The sequence below is a fragment of the Haemaphysalis longicornis genome, unplaced genomic scaffold (genome assembly GCF_048455015.1).
Source record: "Haemaphysalis longicornis isolate Haplotype H1 unplaced genomic scaffold, Haemaphysalis longicornis Haplotype H1 scaffold_8, whole genome shotgun sequence".
NCBI lineage: Eukaryota > Metazoa > Arthropoda > Arachnida > Ixodida > Ixodidae > Haemaphysalis > Haemaphysalis longicornis.
In genome coordinates, this window is record NW_027526445.1 from 181,703,777 (window position 1) to 181,725,720 (window position 21,944).

At 47.7% G+C, this 21,944-nt stretch overlaps 1 pseudogene; it reads right to left on the bottom strand.

Moving 5' to 3' along the window:
• Positions 1-410: 410 nt before the first annotated feature.
• LOC144148601 (uncharacterized) overlaps positions 411-21,944 on the bottom strand; it is a 47,496-nt pseudogene continuing 25,962 nt past the window's right edge.

The window sequence follows — 21,944 nt, forward strand, 5'->3', positions numbered from 1 at the left end:
TCTTCCTCCGTAGGCGACAGGCAGCTCTCGAGTTCCATGTCTTGGCTGCCGCTTGGCGATTCATAGATCGTCGCGGTGACGCCCAGAGCAGCACCTTCGCTTGACACCACGGCAGGCTGGCCGAAGCAGGCCCGCGGTAGCACGGGAAAGTCGCTTGTACTTTAAGAGCATGCTGACCGGAGGCGCGCGAGGAGTGTCAGAGAAATTGCTGGCAGTGTCCGCATGGGAGCGGGGCCGCAGGCAGTCGGCGGTTGCACGGTTGCCCTTGCAGCGGCGACACTGGGCATTACATTCGATGTCGTCGTGGCCGTACTCCGAGCAGCGGCCACACCAGGAGTCTTGCAGGCGCTAATTTGGTGATCGCTCTGGCCGCAGCGGGCGGATACCCTCCGCACACCTTTGTATTCAAATTAGGCCTTGAACTCACGAATCATCATGACGTTAGGGGCGGTCTTCACAATCTCCATCTTCACGAGTCGCATGCCAGTCTTGATATGCTGAAGACTCCTCCACACCTGCTCGTTGACATTGAGGACCTTCCCATACGGCCTCAGTGCTGCCTCAAGCTCCACGTTACTCACAACGGGGTTCAGGCGATACACCGTCACGAAGACGACCTGTGGGCCCATGCAGGCCACAGGGCACGAAACACCGTTAACGACGGCGGCTCCTTTCTCGGCGAGTTTGCGCGCAGCAGCAATCATAGCCGCCACCGCGAAGAACCTGAAACCACCTTGATGCACCAGGGTGTCCAGTTCATAACGATTCCCTCTAAGGCATTCAACAGGCAATCAATGGTGACGTCCTTTGTGGCCGCGAAGTAGAGGACATGGACCTTGGGCGGTGGCTGAACACCCTCCCAATACGCCATGACGCCAACCAAGGGAACCGTTCACTGAGGCCCCACTACGTGGGTGCTATCTTCTCAAGTAGAGCAACAGAGCAGAACGATGACTACTGTCAGCGCTCAGACCCTACAGTGCGTGTTGACCGGTGATATCATCATCATCATCATCATCACCAGCCTATCTGCGACCACTGCAGGGCAACATCCTCTCCCATTATTCTCCAATTACCTCGGTCCTGTGCCAACTGTGACCAATTTATCCCAGCAAACTTCTTGATCTCATCTGCCCATCTAACTTCCTGCCACCCCCTGCAACGCTTGCCTTCTCTAGGGATCCACTCTGTTACCCTTAATGACCAGCGGTTATCTTGCCTTCGCATTACATGCCCTGCCCACGTCCATTTCTTCTTCTTATATTCTACTAATATGTCTTTAACACCAGTTCGCTCCCTGACCCACTCCGCTCTCTTCTTGTCCCTTAATGTTACACCTATCATTTTCCGCTCCATTGCCCGCTGAGTCGTTCTCAATTTAAGTGGAACCCTCTTAGTAAGCCTCCAAGTTTCTGCCCCGTAGGTGAGTACCGGTAAGATGCAGCTGTCATACACTTTCTTCTTCAGCGACAATGGTAGGCTGCTATTCATTATCTGAGAATGTCTGCCATATGCACCCCACCCCATTCTGATCCTTCTAATTATCTCTGCCTCATGATTGGGATCTCGGGTGACAACGCCTAACTAGATATATTCGCTTACCACTTCCACTGCCTCGCCACCTATCTCAAACTGCTGTGCTGTCCCGAGGTTATTGATCATTACTTTAGTTTTCTGCATATTAATTTTCAGGCCCACGGTTCTACTCTGTACACCCAGTGCGGAAAGCATGCTTTGCAATTCGTCCCCCGAGTTACTTAGCAAGGCAACGTCATCAGCAAATCTGAGGTTACTGAGCTATTCTCCATTAACCCTTACTCCCAGCTGTTCCCAATCCAACGTTCTGAATACTTCTTGTAAGTATGCTGTGAATAACATCGGACAGATTGTGTCTCCTTGTCTGACACCCTTCCTTATTGGTATTTTACTGCTCTCCCTATGGAGGATGATGGTAGCTGTAGACCCATTGTAGATATTCTCTAGTATTCTTACATAATGCTCATCTACCCCCTGGTTCCGTAATGCCTGAATGACTGCTAGGGCTTCGACCGAGTCAAATACTTTCTCATAATCTATGAAGGCTATATACAGGGGTTCATATACTCAGCGCACTTCTGTATCACCTGATTGATCGTGTGAATATGGTCCATTGTTGAATAACCTTTACGGAACCCTGCTTGTTCTTTAGGTTGACTGAAATCTAAGGTTGCAGAGATTCGGTTAGCGATTACCTTGGTAAATACCTTGTAGACAACTGACAGTAAGCTGATCGGCCTGTAATTTTTCAAGTCCTTCAGGTCGCCTTTCTTATGGATTAGGATGATGTTCGCGTTCTTCCAAGATTCCGGTACCATTGCGGTCATTAGGCATTGCGTATACAGGTTTGCCAGTATTTCAAGTACAATTTCTCCGCCATCCTTCAAGAGGTCTGCTGTTATCTGATCCTCACCAGGTGCTTTGCCCCCTTTCATTTCTTTCAAAGCCTTCCTTACTTCTTCGGTCGTTACTGGTGGGATGTCTATCTCCTCTGAACTGCTGTCTCGTTCGGCATTATCCTGTATGTCCCGGCTATTGTACAGATCCCCATAGAACTCCTCGGCCACTGTGACTATTTTACCCCTATTTGTGATGACATTGCCTTGCTTATCCTTAAGTGCATACATCTGATTTTTCCCCACGCCAAGACGTCTCTTCACTGCTTTCACGCTGCCTCCGTTCTTTACAGCGTATTCGATCCTCTCCATATTATACTTCCGTATGTCAGCTGTCTTACACTTATTGATTAACTTCGAGAGCTCGGCTAGTTCTATTCTGTCAGCTGCGGTAGAGATTCTCATGGTTTGCCGTTTCCTGATTAGATATTTCGTCTCCTGTGAGAGTTTACCAGTATCCTGTCTAGCCATAGTGCCCCCGACTTCTACTGCACACTCCGTGATAATGCGTGTAAGGTTGTCGCTGGCTTCCTGTGTCGTAAGCTCGGCTTCCTCGTTAAGGGCGGAATATCGGTTCTGCAGCGCGATCCTGAATTCTTCTTCTTTACGTCTTACTGTTAGCTCATTTATCGGCCTCTTTCGTACTAGCTTGTTGCGGTCCCTCCTCAAATCTGGCTTAATTCTACATCTTACCATACGGTGGACCGGTGACATGCATAGATTAATCGGCGTAGAAATCAGTCGGTGATCAACGAAGTCCCCGCCCCAGGTATCTATGCCTTTTCGTGCTTTGACCTACCACCCGACCCTGTCAGGCCTAGCGTCGACACCTGCTGGGTTTTTTAATGTAACACCAGTTATAACCCGTCTAAAAAAACCTTCTGCTTGTGCATGACCACAAACCTTTAAATTATGGTAGCTTATTTTGAACCGGTTTTATCCATTACATAGTTTTCTAGAACCGGTTTTATCCATTATATACTTATCAAATCTTTAAATAATTGGTTCCACAAGCCTTTTAATTATGGTAGTTTATTTTGAACCAGTTTTATTCATTATATAACTATCTAGAAACCGGTTTTATCTATTATATACTTTTCTAAGCTAGAACATAGCACCTCTAACGAGGCGCTACGTTTTAGGGGGATGTGCTAGAAAACGAGTGTCCCCGTGTTTTAGTACCGTGAGTGTAGAAAACAACGACAAAATACGCAGACAGCCCGAACTCCAGAGGAGCTTCGCCCATATACAAAGGCCAGCGCGTGTGTGGTTTACAGACCTCGAAATGCCCGTCAGCGCGGGCAGAGCGCAGAACGCATGCAAGTTCAGATTCGCCAGCACCGAAACAACAATGCTGACTAATCGACGGCTCTATAACTGAAGGAATCGTGATCGGGACGTGAAACGGAGCTTTCGAGGTAACGTTGAAATAATAAAGCATTGATCTGAAGAATAAAAGAGGAGATGCTAAAGACGCTCATCGTGCGGGCATTTTGCCTGGCATCATTCACGTATCAGTACCGCTTGCAAAGAGGTACACAGCAATGTCCGGGCATCGTGTTTTATGATGCTGCAAAAGCTTTAGTAACGTATACAAAATAACCAATACTTTTTATGGGGCTCCAGACTGGTGGAGCGATGAGTCAAAAGGTGCAGCCGGTATAAAGCTTCCTTTATCATCGCGTCGTCGAGTAACAACAAGTGCTGCTACCGGTGAGTTTTTCGTGTTGCCGCCTTTTTGAAAAGGATCTAGTGCTACGACAGTTTTCTGACAACCCCTTGCCTGCAAAGCCTGCCCAAATACTTTTTGACCATGGCGATCGATGGAACTAAAAGAGGGCGGCGACAGGAGGAATGAATGCGTGGGGAGACAGCTCGGCTGCTCTAACGGAACACCGGAGCCCCCTCTCTTGCAAGGCCAGCAGTCGGAAGTACACCTCTGAATATTTGTTGATGCCGGGAGTCCGCAAATCTGGCTACAGTTGCCTGGTCGTTCCTGACCTTCATTGAACCTGTTGCCGTTGCCGTTGAAATTCGCTGAACACCCCATCGTATCATCTACTTGCTCTAATTTGCGCCTTGTTTCGGTTTGTTTCTTTCTCTCTCTTATTTTTCTCCTTTTTCGCCTCAGTGTTAAAACTGTTAAAACAGGGTATCTGTTTTGTTCCCGCCTGTTTCGTCTCCCACAGGGCCACCTTGTCTATTCAAAGTGACGATAGTGGCGACAACGCGGATCCCAAGCCCATGTGGTTTCGACCCACCCACACCATATGCTGTGCGTGGCTTTGCAGTGTCCGGGGAAAAGGGCATCCTGGTGGCAGAGCGAAAGCCGAGGTTCTTTTGGACCTACACAGCCCCCTGGCGGAGGTAACACTCCACTTCGGCCTCCGTTTCTTGTAGACGGTGCCAAGGGCTGACCCGCCCTGGGGGGAATCAGTCAGTCACCTTTTCCTGTCTCCTTCTTCACTCTTGCGCTTTCCTATTTTGTTTCTTAACACTGTACTGTCATCTTTTCTCTTCCACATTTCTCCATTCTTCTCCAGACGGAAAGGGGTAATCCTGTGCAAGGACATCAGCATAGTTTCCATCTATAGGGTTATAGTGGCTTGGTACGGTTAACGTGTTGCAAAGCCACGTTCCCTTGTTGGGCTCGGTGGTTGGCGACTCGCTTTGCCACTGAATTAATTCTATGTTACAAGGCTACTTTCTCCATTCCTGCAAAACACCCTTAAAAGACACTGAAGTGAATTTGTCACGCTCCCGTTTTTGCTTGCACTGCGTAGACTGGCTCAAATTAGCACACTTTTCATCATGTATCCGGTTGACGAATCGGTAATTACTTTACAAAGCGCGAAAGAAGAAAAACTACCATGCGCGGTTTGCGGCGGCCGCACCAACTAAGCTGTGACGTTGGGAGGAGGGGGCACCGTGATTGGACGATGCCCAAGGCTAGCAATCAAACAAGTTTCGGTTTCGGTTTCGGTTCTGTAAAACAACATGTTTTACATCCGATGGCGTCGTTGGATGGGCATTCTCAATATCCCAGTAATCGTAGTACCGCGATTCTGCCATGTTGTCGGCTGTAAAATGCATAAGATAAGCCTCCCAGGACGGCTTGAAATAGTAGCATTCACTAGCCGAGCCCTACGCAGTGCATGAACGCCCTCCGCGTCCCCGCAGACGCACAAATGCATGCGCTTTTCCCCTTATTAGGAGCTTGCCTCACTCATGCCTGTATCGTAAAACGCGTGTTCGCACCAGGCCAAGGGTCTGTTGATTCTGGCCTGTGCCCACAGCCCGCAAGAAGTCAGTGCTTGTGGCAACAGCACGCCAACGAGAACTCGCTAGCGCGCCAGTGCCAGGCTGCGCGAGTTCTGCGTTTGTGGAACAGTGAACGTTGCGGCTCAAAAAAGGTGAACTCAGTATAGAAAACATCGGCAAAAAATGAAAAAGACCTTATAAAAAAACAAAAAAAAAAGCTTGTACCCGCGGGGATTCGAACTTGTGACAGGCAAAAAACTTGCGGTGTTATACCTAGCGCTCCAAACCACACGGCCACGGGCGAGAGCGATGCGGCCAATGGAAATATAGGGTATATAATGTATAACCAGTTTACACTTTTATTTAGTTTTAGTATTTCAAGCAGCTTAGGTGACTATTTGTTGTATTGCGCTCGTGCAGTAAGCGTCCCCCGAGTTTCCACAATAGCTCACGTCTAGCAATTGCATTTCTTAAACGGAATAGCGTTCGCAGATCCGTAGTCGTGCTGCTGACCGCTGTGCTTGTTCGCCCAGCGCAAAAAAGTGCTTCCCGCACCCTGGTTTACGCTGTACGGTAAAAATATCAGTTGATTTTATTTCCTTAGTACATATATTGACTTCGCTGACTCTTCTACCCCTTCAAGAGGCCTTATATTTTCCTACTGGCGTACCAGTCAGCGAAGCGTCTCATGTGCGCTTGTGCAGCGCTTGTGGGAAGCGACCTTGACTTGGAGCTCGATACAGAGTACAAACTGACGAAGTAAAGAAAGGCACATTCTTCCATTCACAAAAATGTTGTGACTTAGTTTTAACTGATCGAGCGAATAGCCATGACCCGTCGGCGGCCGGCGAACTAAACGTTTGGCCGAATGACTCTGCCGCGGAAGGACCAGAAGGACGGCGAGCCGTGCAGTAGCGCACCCAATTGCCAGCTCCTCTCCTGCTGACGTCACACGAAAACGCCAAAGAAAATGGGCGAGAGTGCAGAGAGGAGGACAGCATTTTTTAATTGATTTTTCTACTAAATAAATTCGCGTAAACGCGCTCAGAGCGGTCGAAACAGTGCCTAGGGACTCCGGACTACAATTTGCGCTCGTAATCCCGGATTGTTTACTAATCACTTCAGTGTCCCTTTAACAACCTCCTAAAAGGGGTCGCCCCGAAGCACTACGCACCCAACCATCTCAGGCAGCTTTCAGCACATATCTAGTTGTACACTCGACCGACAAAAAAACCTCTCACTGACTTGTCAGCGTTCTTCATTGCCAAGCGCATTGAAAATATTGTTAGGAAAGCCTGCCCTGCCAAGAAGATGCCATCTGGAGACCTCCTTGTTGAAGTTATGCAAAAACATCACTGAGAATTCCTGAAGCAAGAAAAAAATGCCAACTTGACCGTAAATGTTACACCACACCGCACACTATACATTGTCCAAGGTGTTATCTGTGACAAAGAACTCCTCCATGAGACAGCCGATGATGTCCTTCAAGAATTGCATGACCAAGGTGTTGCTGCGTCTGCAGAATTATTATGAGGAAGTATGGAGCAGAAATCAAGACCCGACACATCATTCTAACAATTGCTAGCTCTACCCTACCCGAGACAGTGAAGGCAGCTTTTCTTAGCTGCCGTGTACGCGCCTACATTCCGAACCCAAGGCGATGTTTTAAATGTCAACACTTCTAGCTTGCCGTTACAAGCTCACTTGTGCCAAATGCGACGAAAATGATCTCTTTTCTGATAACTGCAAAAACACAATCATGACGTGTCCGAACTGCAGTGGCTCACACGCTACATACTCACGATCTATCCCATCTTTCAAGAAGGCAAAATAGATGATTGAAATCAAAGTAACCTAAAACATTAGTTTCCCTGAAGCACGTCAAAAGCACAAGATGTTTTCGGCTGCATCCTATGCAGACGCCGCCCGCAGGGGGTTGGGGTGGCGTTTGGTTAGTACAGCGACAGAATGCAGCTTAGCTGATGTGTCGCTGTCGTTAACCCCCTCCTACCGTCCACCAGCTCCTGCCTCTATAACACAGGCCTTGCTGGTTCCTCTTCCTGCTAGGCTGCTATCCACAGCGGAGCTCCCCACCGTAGCCTCTGCGGAGCCCATGGAGGACGTAATAACAGGCGCGGTTGGGACTGCTCCGGCCTCTTCCTGTCCAGCTTCATTGGCTTGCACGACACCTGAGGCCATCGAGAGTATAAAAACAGCGGGCCCCACACGTACTCCTTTCCTTACCGTACCGCAGGTTCAACCAAGAAGCCTTCGGCCACATCAGGAACCAATCCACGGGGTAGATGTAGGAAGGACACCATTTCGGTGACGCCTGAATTGTCAGACGAGGATATGGACATTTCGGCATCTCAACCTGTGCAGCAAAAAGAGCGCCACAGCGCTTTCGGCCATGGGAAAGTATCACAGGCCCTGAACATGATGTATATGAACTCTTTTTTAAACATCAATCCAGTTATCAGGAGTCAGGGTGCGAAGACGAGTGAGACGACGAAGAAGAAAAGATCAATTAGCGAGAAATGTCTGAAAGCTGTTGGGAAAAATAAGAGGAACAAGAAGAAGGACGAGGAGCAGGTGGACGGAGAGATATGAATCCAAATCAGCGGTTGGAATTTGTTCGTTTGATCTAGATTGGAGTTTTTCGTTTAGATTGGCTGATTACACTCCCATACTTGAGGCAGAACTACTAGCCATGCCTCTGGCTATAAAAAGAATTCCTAGCTCTGTAACGCTTGCAATTTTCATAACTGACTCCCTATCCCTTTGCACATGTTTTGTCAAATCTGAAATTTTATTCATTTAAAAACGTTTCACCACTTTTTTCCCAAGCACATCGTCTTTGTACATGTTGTGTGGGTACCTGGACATACAGGTATTCTGCTCAACGAGAGGGTGGACTCATTAGTGGGTTTAGCCATAAGTGGCCCGATACTAACTGTTTGTCCAAATCTCGAAGCTATAATTGTAGCACGTTTTCGTAGATATTTCTTACTCAGGGGGTGGTCCAACGGTATCCTCGATAGACCAGAGTATGCTCACCTAAAATTGAAATGGAATTTATTGTTTTGTGTTTTCCGCCAGTGTGAAGTGGCCATCACAGCCATGAGCTGCCGCATTCCAAAATTAAACCTATATTTGAGCAGGTCAGGATTGGCATCAACCGACGCATGCTTGCTTTGTAATCAACCCGAATGATTAGAACAGTATTTGCTTGAATGCCAACGTTACACACAGCAGAGAAAACATTTCCTTACTCTCCCTTTCGAGCGCCGTAGAATTTAGCTAAGAAGTTCAGTTCTTCTTTCAATCGGTGCTAGCTGCCTTGGAAAAGTAAGGAAAGAAATTTACTTTCACATTCCCGAAGTCATCACGGCTACCGGAAGACGCATATGCTACCGGATTGGTCCAGTCATTTATGTGGCCCCGCCCCTAAGGATTGTAGTTTTCTTTATCATTATATTCCAATTCTAAAGAACACTTTTTAAATTATTACACAAACCTCAAGCCTGGCCAATACCCCTCAGTGGTTACGGGCCATTACATATTGAGAAGAAGAATAAGAAGAAGAAGAAGGGAGATCGTGGCTCGAGGCGACCGAAACAGGCGGGACGCGAGGTCTGGGAACCCGCAAGGTACCAGCGGCACTGCCCCGTTGGCCTCCTAAAGAAGCCGACGCGAGTGCGCCTGGACAAGAGCGGCTCCGCTCCGCTGGCCTCACCACCGCTCTCACGGGCACACCCAGTGTCGGATTAGAAAACTTTGGGGCCCGGGGCTAGTGCCTCATTGGGCCCTAATGATGATTATGATGATTATAATGATAGTGATTCCGCTTTATTATGCGGAAAATTTCGAAGCCCATGTTATGCTGTCTGACCAGTGATAAATTATACATAATTTTACGCTTTCTGGAAACTAATTTCTTGGCTTGATGTCTAGTAATATCTAACGGATTTTATAGGCGCAAAAGTTAGTATGGTTTGATTGCCGGTCCATCACAGATTGACAAATAACGAAGCGCCGTGTCGCCCTGCACACGACATGGTACAGAAGGGTATTTTCTTACAAGAAGCATATTTCATGAAGCCTGTAAGGTTTTAGTGTTATTGTAAAGTTCTCCAGCTGCATATATGGGAGGGCTCAAAGCCCGCGCAGGCACCTGTCACTCACAGACATCTGCCGAACAGTTAGCCGCCATGTCTTACGGGCCAAAATCCTGTAGGTTACCCGCGCAGACGAGAAAGCACGGGGCGGTTATAACACGTGCCGCCTTGAGAGGATGTTGGGGGTAAGAGGGGGGGGGGCGCAACGCAATCTTCCTATCGCAGCATGATTAGCACAATGACGATAAGCAGAAAATGTCGCTTTTTGCCTGGGGAGCGGTCCACTTCGTGCGTGGGTTTTCGCATGGCCGCCGAACTTTCAGTGGCGATGAACTCCTGTTGTGCAGCTGCGATGGTCTTGCTAGTCGGCAAGCCGACATTAACCGGTCCCCTTTGGGTTTGAGAGCGACAGGTGAGCACGAGAGATGACATCAGACAACAGTTTAATAGGGATAGAATGTTTCATCTCACCCCTGCACTTCTGCTCCAGTCGGTGCCGCGCATCAGTTCCAGCAGTCAGTAGTTCATTGTCGATTGTTCGGGTAGTTGTTCGGTTGTAACTGGCAGTGGGAACGCGCTAAAGCTTCTCGTCTAGATTCGGGGTCTACGAGGAGGCGAGTATGGGTGGACTTCTAGTTTTCGAGTCCTCAACACGTCAGCCGCGTCCACTATTTCCCCTGCTCCTTCGGGGGTTCCTCTCATCCTGCCGCCGCGCCCAAGCTTGACCAGATCTGCGGGCCACCCTTGGTCCGCGCCGTCGGCCGGCTCATTCCAAAGCAAAAACGGCCCACGGGGACAAAAAGCTTACCATCCCTGAGTCGTGGCGGAGGTGAGTTTTCAAGACGGCATGGAAGGGGCCGCACGCAGGATACGTTTCTAGGTTGACACAGCATTCGTCATCCCGAAAGGAAACAGACGTTGTTGTTGCTCTGTTTGGCGTTCACGCCCAAGGTCTTCACACCGCCTAGGCTTGCAGATTTCCCCGCTCGAAGGGAGCTGCCAGCGTTGGACTAGCCCGGCGGCCTGTGCGTCTACGCGGAGTGGCGCCTAGAGAATTTCGCTAGGAATGGAGTCGCGCGGACATGTAGCTTCCGCAACGCTTGTTGCTCAGACAGCCTGCAGAGGCTACAGCACAGAGGCGCGGGCTCAAGCCGAACGACCCCGCAAGTGGCCTACACAACCATTGAAGATTTAAATAACTTGTTACAATCGAACCTCGATCTAACGAAGTAGTGCTTTCCAGCATAGAGTTTCATACTAATATATACTAGAGGGAAATCTGGCGGTGCATTCGCGGGCCGCCGTGGGCGGCGCTATTGCAGCTAGCGACGTTCCTCGCCTACTTGGCTTGGCTAGCCACATGGCTTCTCTTTTGTCTCGAAGCCAAAACCAACAAAAATGGGTAACGTTGTTTTCATGTCCATTTCGCATGAAGCTTCTGAATTATCCCTGACAAATCGTGTGTCCGCACTTGCACGGAACCGGTCGCGAGGAGTTGGGCGTGAATTATTTCGAGCGTTGTTTACAAATGATCAACGATCAACATCTACTTTGCAAGCATTGCACACGGCAACCCCACTTAACGTGCGGTCATGAGGTCAGTTATTTTTGCCTGATGTTTGCTGAAGAATGTCGGCGTGATGTGGCGCGATGTAGTGGGATTTGTCAAACTTTGATTTCTGTGCTCGCAGAAACTTCGTTGCATCAAAACTGTGCCATAAAACTACTTCGTTAAATGGAGGGTAAAAACACATGCACCTTAATAGCAACAGTAAACTGAAACATAAAAAGTTTGTTTCATCGCGAACTTCGTTATATCAAGGTTAGACTGTATACGCTGACCATTCAGCGAGAAATATCAAGTTGATATCAATCACGCTTATGCAGTTCAACTAATCCACTAGCTTTATTGAACGGGTCGTCATCGCACTGAACTTCCTTGTCTAGCGCTATACATTGAAATTTGAGGCAGAAACTGTGTATGAGTCCGTAGGGCAGTGCTTAAGTTGTCAATATTTACATATAATGTCCCTCAGGTTCAAACAATTGACAATGCTCTTCAGACATTATTTCTTCAGAATGCTCTTCAAACATTCAGACATTCGCATGTCTGACCCCCTTTTGTGATGAAACAGGCGCGTGCGAGACGTCCATGTACTTTGATTTCCGTGTACCGAAAAGACTACTGAAACGACCTGTGCCGAAAAAGATTGGAGCCGAGCTCGGGACCATTTTTATGTGGCTTCTTAGGCCGGATCAAGCTGTGTACCCACAGCATTTGGTTCATGACGTCTTCTCATAAACCTCGGGAAAACAAGGGGGAGGAGTACGAATAACTAAATTGACTCGACATGGACTCGAAGGTTGTCAACCCAAATGTGAGGAGCCCCCACTCCTCCCCACCTATCACTAGTTAGTCATGTTTGGTGTGAAGGTGAGTTTGAAGCTCCCACCTTCAACTTTCAATGCGGGCAGCGAGCACACTCAAGATATTGTTTTGATATGATCGACCGGGGCCCCTGAAAACTGGGGACCCGGGGCTGCAACTCCCGTAGCCACCCCCCTTAATCCGGCCCTGCACACACGCACCAGCAGCTTCGTCCCACTGGCCCCTACACCACCTTCACGCCACGGCACTCAGGGAGCCACCTCAACGACGATTGACACCCAACTGCCGCAACGATTCGGTGCAACGCAACAACAAAAAGTGCGGTAGGAAAATGGCCTTTATGAACCTATTGGGACCAGTAGATATAGCGTGAGAACACTATTGTAGTTTAAGAACTGAAAGCCGTTTGGAGTTTTTTTGGTAATTAGTATATTTCCAACACTTTTATTGTTTATTTTTCTTACCTTCGCTACCTGCTTAAAATGTTGTCCCAACTTGATCCCTTTGTGTCCGGAATCCATTCTTTTACCGAGGTGACGCGTGATACCAGTATTGTTTGCCTCAAATAAACACACCTGAATCCCAAGTAAAGTGACTTACTGAAACAATACACTGTCTTCAGGAAAGACAGAGGTGCCTTTGCTCATTCATCTAGCGCGGTTGCCATTGTGACCCAAAAACCCATAGCATCCCAATTCATTAGACTACTCACCAGCCTTGCGGCAGTTGCTACCCCAGTTATCATTTTGGTCGGCTGATAACGGTATGTTCCTGATACATCCTCCGGATCATTTTTGTCCACCTCAGAATTCCAGTCTTGGTGGACAAGCTCCCTGAACCCTTTATCTTAGTTGGAGACCTAAATGCACTCAACAAACTTTGGGGTTCTGGGAGAACTGCACCCCGTGGCCACTTAACTGAACATTTTCTTCTTGTCTCATCTGGTGCGTCTTTGCTTAACAAAAAACAGGTTACAAAATATGACACCACACACAACACATACTCATACATAGACTTTGGAATCGGTTCTGCTGTTCTTTTTCCACTCGTTCTCGGGCGGGTGGGGAAAAACCAGTTTGGAAGTGACCATTTTTCAATATTCCCGAAGTGCCTAAACAGAGACACCTATGCTCCAATCTCAACTGAAAGGTTTAAACAAATCATGCAGACTGGGAGAAATTTAAGCAGAAATCTCAACTACCCGCCCCGGTGGCTCAGTGGCTATGGCGTTGCGCTGCTGAGCGCGAGGTTGCCGGTTCGATTCCCGGCCGCGGCGGCTGGTTGTCTGATTGAGGCGAAAAGCAAAAACGCCCGTGTGGACGAGATTTCGGCGCACGTTAAAGATCCCTAGGTGGTCACAATTAATCCGGAGCCCTCAACTATGGCGTGCCTCATCGCCTCCGTTGCGTCGGCGCGTTAAAGCCTCCAATCAATGAATCAAATCAGAAATCACAGCTCGCACACGCTTCCATCGAACACTTGGGTATTGATGAAACTTGTAGCTTTTTTACAGCACATATCCGTGATGCTGCAGAGAACTTCATTCATCAGTCTTCTGGTAACACAAGTAACTAACCTAAGGGGCCCCTGGTGGAATAAAGAGTGTCGAAAAGCGCGCCAGGCTAAGAACAAGGCGTGAGGTATTCTTCACAAGTACCCAACAGCCGACAACGTTCAAGCGTTCAAGCGTTCAAGCGCACCAAAGCCATGGAAAGGCGCATTCACCACAAGGCCAAGAACAATAGCTGGAGGTCCTTCTTAACTTCAATGAATTCTTTCACTGATACACGAAAGGTTTGAACAAGATAAGAAAACCTATTGGACAGAGGACATATAATTACCCCTTGTTAACACCACTGGTGGCACCCTATAGGACCAAGCAAACGCGTTGGCACAACACTTTGAACAAGTCTCAACCTCTTCACGTTACACAAGCACAATTATACAGTACAAAAAGTTAGCTGAGCGGAGGTCCATACGCGACCAAACGCAATCAAATGACTCCTAGAACTCTCCATTCTCTCTTCACGAGCTCATGACTGCATTGGTTGGTTGCAGGTCTATGGCGCCAGGTGCAGATAACATTACGTGACAACAATAACAGCGCTTTAACGGGACGCACGAAAGATTGACAAGACAAGGCGCTGACTAGCAACAATGAGGTTTATTTCATCGCAACGAAATATATATCCCCGGGGAAGGTAAACGCAAAGAGGGGAGCAGATAAAGGTATAGAGATTGTAAGAACTCATATTCACACACATAGGCACGCGCAAAGAATGTGGTCATCGGTCAAGCTAATCAAGCTCCTTTTGTAGCAAAACAATAGATGCCTTACTGACGGATAAATCCTTTCACGTGTGGTTGACTTGCGCCTCGAAGATCTCTCTGTTGCACTCATCTTTGTATTTTCGCAGCACACGTGTCTGGTCGAATTTCGGTGAGCACTTGCACTTGACGTAATGTACGACAAGATTGCTGCCAGTTCCTTTCTTGTAAGAGCCCGCATGTTCCCGCAGCCGGTCATTCAAACAACGTCCTGTTTTACCCGTGTAGGACCTGCCGCACGGCAGTGGAATGTCGTAAACGACGCCTGACTCGCACTCCACGAATGGCTTGTCATGCTTTTTTGGGCAAGATCTCGCTGTAGTTCTTTCCCCGTTCACTATGCTGCAAAGCGCACCTAATTTGTTTGGAGCTCTAAACACCACGGAGACACCAGCTCGAGCAGCAACTTTTTTCGGTCAGTGAGAGACACCGTGAACGTACGGAATGACTGCTACCTTTCTTTTTTTCCTTCCCTTCGTGCTCTTCCACAGGTTTGCGGCGGCGGGTTCCCTTCAGCAGTGATTCACACAATTTGAAAAGCAAGTGTGTGAGGAATCCTGCTCTTGTCACCCTTTGAGCCTGGGCGGAAAAATTGTCGCCCATTTGATGCAGGCATGATCGATGGAGAGCATTCCTGAGAGCTGAGATTGCAATGCCCCTCTTCATGATTGTCGAATGGTTTCAAGTGAATGGCAACAAACTCTTCTTGGATCAGGGGGAGCACTTCCAGCGTACGTGCTCGGGCTTCAACTTCAACTCTAGGCCCAGAAACCGGAGGCGCTCGTTACATGGCTCTTCGGTCGTCAGCGTGAAGTCACCAATACTTGATTGAAACGCACTCAGAATGCGTTGAACTTGCTGCTGACTGTTTGCAGCTGTGGAGCACTCCAAGTGAATAAAAATGTAGTCCCCGTAGCGAAATGCTCGTACAACGCTGGTTCCAGAAAGTTCCACTTCGAGTTCTGTCGTAGCGGGCGCGCAACAGATCTCTCAGCACCGGAGCGAGGCAAGCGCCCATGCAGACCCCCTTGCTGTGAACGTAGTGGAATCCTTGGAAGAGCATCACCGACGACTGCAGGTAGAACTGTAGAAGCTGTAGAAATTTTGATACGAAATCCCCATTTCGTTCTGGAACCGAACACTCCCATACTTTTCGATACCCTCTTCAACGACATTAACGAGAGCTACGTGAGGCAAGAAACAATAAAGGTGTTTGACGTCGATTGAAAGTGCGCTTACATTTCATGGGTTCCGCTGCTGCAAAAAGTCGTCGGTGATGGTATTCCAAGGAGACCACTACGTTCATAACATGGGGTCTGCATTGGCGCTTGCCTCGCTTCGGTGCTGAGCGATCTGTTGCTCACCCCCTACAACATAGAACTCGAAGTGGAACTTTCTGGAACTAGCGTGTTACGAGTATTTCGCTACGTGGACGACTTTTTGATTCTCTGGTAGTGCTCCACAGCTACAAACAGTCAGCAGGGTTCAACGCATTCTGAGTGCGTTTCAATCAAGTCTTGGTGACTTCACGCTGACGACCGAAGAGCCATGTGACGAGCGCCTCAGCTTTAAGGACCTAGAGTTGAAGTTGAAGCAAGACCACGCATGCTGGAAGTATTCTCGCCGATCCAAGAAGACTTTGTTGCCATTCACTTCAAACCATTCGAAAATCGTGAAGAGAGGCATTGCAATCTGAACTCTCAGGAACGCTCTCCGTCGGTCATGCCTTTATCAAATGGGCGACCACTTTTCCGCTCAGGCTCGAAGGCTGACAATAGCAGGTTTCCCCACACATTTGCTTTTCAAATTGTATGAATCACTGCTGAAGGGAACCCACCGCCGAAAACCTGTGGAAGAGCAAGAAGAGAAGGAAAACAGGAAGGTAGCAGTCATTCCGTACGTCCACGGTGTCTATAACCGACTGAAAAAAGTTGCTGCTCGAGCCGGAGTCACCGCGGTGTTTAGCGCTCCAAACAAATTAGGTGCGCTTTGCAGCATAGTGAACGGGGAAAGAACTACAGCGAGATCTTGCTCAAAAAAGCATGACAAACCATTCGTGTAGTGCAAGTCAGGCGTCGTTTACGACATTCCGCTGTCGTGCGGGAGGTCCTACACGGGTCAAACAGGACATTGTTTGAACGACCGGATGCGGGAACATGCGGGCACTTACAAGAAAGGAACTGGCAGCAATCTCGCTGTACATTACGTCAAGTGCAAGTGCACACCGAAATGCGACCAGGCACGTGTGCTTCGAATATACAAAAATCAGTGTGCCAGGGAGATTGTCGAGGCGCACGTCATCCACACGCGAAAGGATTCATCCGTCAGCAAGCCATTTATATGTTTGCTACAAAAGGAGCATGACTATCTTGACCGATGACAACTTTCTTCGCGCGTGCCATGTATGTGAATATGAGTTCTTCACATCTCTTTATGTTTATCTGTTCCTTCTCCCTGCATTTTCCTTCTCCGAGGGTATATATTTCGTTGCGATGAAATAAACCTTGTTGTTGCAAGTCAGCGCCTTGTCTTGTCAATCTTTCTTGCGTCCCGTCACACGTTGTTATTGTCGCCAAGTATGCACCAACAAATCCCGCACTACCACGCGTTTTCATAACATTGCGTACAGCATGATCAAACACTTTCACACAGACACAATCAATACTCTCCTCTTTTTTTTAACAGAACATGGCATGCTGGGCACTTTCCTAAGGCATGGGAACGAGGAAAGGATCCCTCCTGCGTTTATAGTTATTGTCCGATTTCCCTGGCCACCTGCTTGTGCAAGCTGATCAAAAAAATGGTTAACAGAAGGTTACTATACTTCCTAGAATACAGTGGGATTCTCAACAGCTGTCAGGCAGGCTTTCGGTCAGGCAGATCGACAATGAACCCACTTGTCGCTTTTGAATTCTTTGTGAAAAATGCCTTTGTTAACAAACACTGTTAGATGTCCATATTTTTTATCCCGAAAAAGCATATGACGCTGCCTGGCGCTACGGTATCCTGCGGGAGCTGAAATCTTTTAGTATTTGTGGAAACATGCTTAACACCCTCGAAAGCTATCTGTGTGAACGAACATTCAGAGTGGGGGTCGGGGCTGTAGTATCCACACTGTATATGCAAGGAACGGTGTCCCTCTGGGTGGAACACTTAGTTGCACACTTTTTATAGCTAAGATGAACACAATTGGAAAAGCTCTGCCCTGTACCATTTGTTACTCCGTTTGTGTGGATGATGTTCACATTAGTTACCGGTCCTGTATCCTGACTATCTGTGAACGGCAGATACAACTTGCCACAAACAGGATCGTAAAATGGGCAGAGGAAAATGGTTTTAACCTAAGTCTCAAAATATCACATCTGTCTTATTTTCTAACAGGTGTGGTATTCACCCTGACCCCACCGTCAAGCTCAGTGAGATAGCTGTGCCTGTGAAGAAGTAGCACAAGTTCTTAGACATTGTGCAAGTCGATAAGCTCTCACTTATTCCTCATATAAAGCAACTACACATAAAATGTATAGAGGCAATGAATATGCTAAACGTGGTATCGCACCACTCCTACGGCGTCGATAAGATGTCGCTGCGGCGTCTCTAAAACAGTTTAGTTAAGTCGCGGTTGGACTATGGAAGCATAATATGGGTAATATTCGAGAACCGCTTTAAAAACACTTGACCCTGTTTTGCACCTGGGGCTTCGCCCTTCTTCAGGAGCCTTCCGCACTAGTCCTGCACAAAGCCTACATGTGGAATGTGACCGGTGGTGCTTGGAAGACCAGAACTTATACACTGACAACATCCGTGAAGACAACATCTGTAAAAAATCACCCTTCATCGTTTATTATCAACGACACCGCTGCCATTCACTCGTTTCTCAGTCGATTCTATTTGTATGCTTTTTCCGCTGAGAGTGATAGTGCAACCTGAGGAGATTAAGATTTCTTTTAGCGAGACTTTCAAAACCTCGATCACAGGCCTTGTTTCTCCTTGGGAAATGTCCTCGGTTTCCTGCGATGTATCTTTTTCGGCCATTAACAAGAAAACTGCACCAAGAAAACTCATCTTACAGCCTTTCCTACACCTACAACACAATCAAATATCCTTACATAACGTTTTACACATATGCCTGTAAGTCCGCCCATGCTGTGTCATGCGCTGCACATGGCCCAAACTTTGCAATCCCAAAGACAATAAACAAAAATATGAATATTGTTACGCCAGAGGCACACAGGCATCTTAACTACTGTGGAACACAATACAGAAACTAGAATACACAGTTCCATTATTTTCACAGACGCCCTGAGTGTAGTACTAGCTCGTCATTTAGGAAAACCAACGAAAAACTTCATATTAAGCCGTCTTATAAAATTCATAATATCTGCCTACCCTCTAAAATTGACTGTAGTAGTTTCCAGGGTACCTGGGCATTTCCAGGGTACCTGGGCACAGCGTAATTTAAGGCAATGAAATTGCTGACCATAGTGACGCTGTGGCTGCTCTCCGCAGTGTTGTAGATATCCCACATGTTCGCTACCTAGACATGAAGCCACTAGTTCAGAGTATGCTTCGGAAGCGCTGGCAGGTACAGTGGGACAGACAAATCGAAAACAAACTGCCCGTTATGAAACCACACATAGGGAAATACAACACAGAGAAACAGAACAGGTTCACAGAAATATCATATTCAAAGTGAGAATAGGTCATACATAAGCTACGCACTCATCCCTTTTAAACGGCACTCCACCACCAGCGTGTGAGAAGTGCGGCCGAAGACTTACATTTCCCCACGCATTGATTGAATGCTGGGCATACCATGATGCAACGAAACAACACTTCTCCGAACCATACGCCTACACGATACTCTTACACCCATCCCCGTTTTTATCTGATCAACCCCTAATCAGAAGCGAACGCCTTTAGCCTACCTCGCTGACAATGAATTTTCAGCATTCATCCCATACCATGTGTGACATCATGGCCACCCAATGCAAGTAGGGGGGTAGTTCTGAGCGTTTTTATAACATGTGCTCGGGACGTCACTGCCATCTCTGTTATGTTGATACCCCCTGCACACACCTAAAAATTGTCATTATTGCCTCTCATCTTATTCATCTTCGCTGGCTTTTTAGACTTAGGGCCCATTACACCCATATATACACAATTTTTATCAAGTACATCACAATCATGGTCATTTTATTTTACCAACAAATGTGACAAAACAAACATTGTCTTGGCGCTCTTTGGCCTCAGACGCCCTTGCGCCAATAAAACATATACAGTACAGCCTCTCAAGTGATTGTGCCGTTAACGATGACAAGAAAGATAAAAAGTGTCCACGACGTAAGAGCGACCTTGCGTATTTTTTGCATTATTTAAATTGTAGAATTAGAAACCTCTTGTTCCAACCTACTGGGAGTCGGTAATTTGTATTTGATATTAGTTCGGTTTGTATGTCACCTGAGAATGACTAGAAAGAGAGAGAGAAAGCTCTTTATTAGAGGAAAGCAGAGAGGTCTGCCGGCATGTTAACGCAGGCATGCTACTCTGCGGGGGTACAGGAGGAGGGAACAAGTTGCAATAGGAAGAAAGGTGGAAGGGAGAGAAGAAAGAAGAAAATAAAAGAAGTACAAAAAAGGAGGTTGGTTTGCCTGCAGGGGCATCGCGTGTAGGTGTAGTGAAATAGGCAATCCGGAAAAATTGGTTCGCGAGCACGTACGCGCACCTCTTCATCAGCGCCTACGCCTGTGTGGGCTGGTGTCCACAGCAGGGAACAGACAAGTAAACGCCTGTTCGATGCTTTCCAAAAGAAAAAAAGGAAAGTCTTGGGCCTCTCTCAACGAATTGCTGAGCATGAAGGCTTAACACCACGTAGTGAAGACGACCTACTACTCGTCTCGCCCCAAACCCCTACTGAACCACTCTCGTACCAACCACCTCAATCTCCAAACCCCTCCAGCCCACCCGCTTCAGCAGGTCTCTCTCAAACTCTCCCACCACCTTCTATACCACCTCATCACCTTCTTCAACCCTGCCCTCAAACACTCCTCAACCCCTACTTCCCGCGACGGCGAAGCTGCGGGACGAGATTAGAAGGGCTCTGTTTTAAGAAACTACCACAACGCGATCCCCGTGGCCTGGCCTAAGCGCAGCGAATTTTCTGAAGAAAATACAGAGAGCCCGTGAGCGTGCGCCAAGTAAGGTAGTAGTAGTAATAGTAGTGCCACCTTATTTTATATTGGGTTCAGGGTAGGGCGGTGGCGGAGGCCCAAAGAGCCCCCGTGCCGTCCGGGGCTCTGTCCATGACGGTTTCTTGTGTTGTCAGGTTAGTGCTACCCAGAGCCTGCTCCCAGTGAGAGGAGGAGGTGAAAGGGGAGGCAGGGACTTTAAACTACACTTCTCTGTTAGCCGTACCTTTTGGAAACATGAGCATCGGGCATGCAAGTTATTAATTTCTTTCTTCTCAGGGCACTTCAAGGTTGTAAAGAGAGGTGTCGCCAAGGTATGTTTTATAAATACCCTCAAAAAATTTTGTCCACGCAAAATGGACGACAGCCTGGGAGTACAAGTAACCCGACTTCAACAAGCAGGGGGGTTCCCTAAGAAACTGTTGACAACAGTTGCGCATGATCTGCACAAACAATGTAAGCCGGGATTTGGTGTACGGCAGCCGGAAGTAAAGAGCAAAAAGAAATATGCAGTCATTCCGCACAAGCACGGTGTTTCCCACCGTCTTAAAAAAATTGGGGAAATGCGGACGTCAACGTTATCTTTTAGAGCCACAGAGACTTGTCAGTATATGTAAGAAGACTTATCGTACCACTGTAAAACGTGAATGTGATATGAAACACAAGACCATTTCGTTGATTGCTGTGACAGCGGAGTCTATGTCATCCCATTAAATTGCGGCAAGAAGTATATTGGGCAGAATGAGCGTTCCCTCAACGAACGATTGCGTGAGCACGCTAACAACGTACGTAACGGCTCAACTGCACATTTGGCCGCCCACTGTCGCGACCATGGTTGTACGCCTTTGTTTCATAAGAGCAGCATTATCTCCAAACACAGGAGTCAATGGACTCGCGCTATTATTGAGGCACATCAGATCACACGCGCCGGTGATAATTGTGTGAGTGTGCCCTCCCTCAAGCTCACCGAGAAGGAAATGTACTTTGTAAGACAAGGTGATTCTATGTAATTATTGGAGAGTCTGAACACTTTCCCAAGCAGTGTTGTGTGGTAGATGGTGTAAGGTGACATCATTATTTTAGTGTATGTAAAACGCGTTTCTTTTTTACAAAGTTAGTTGCAAGTTTGCGCATTTTCTCTACTTCTTTCTACGTCTTCGTGTAGTTTGCACATTGAAAGTTCAAGGGGGGAAGGGGTCGCGCGGACACTTACAGAGGGAGGCGAAGAGGG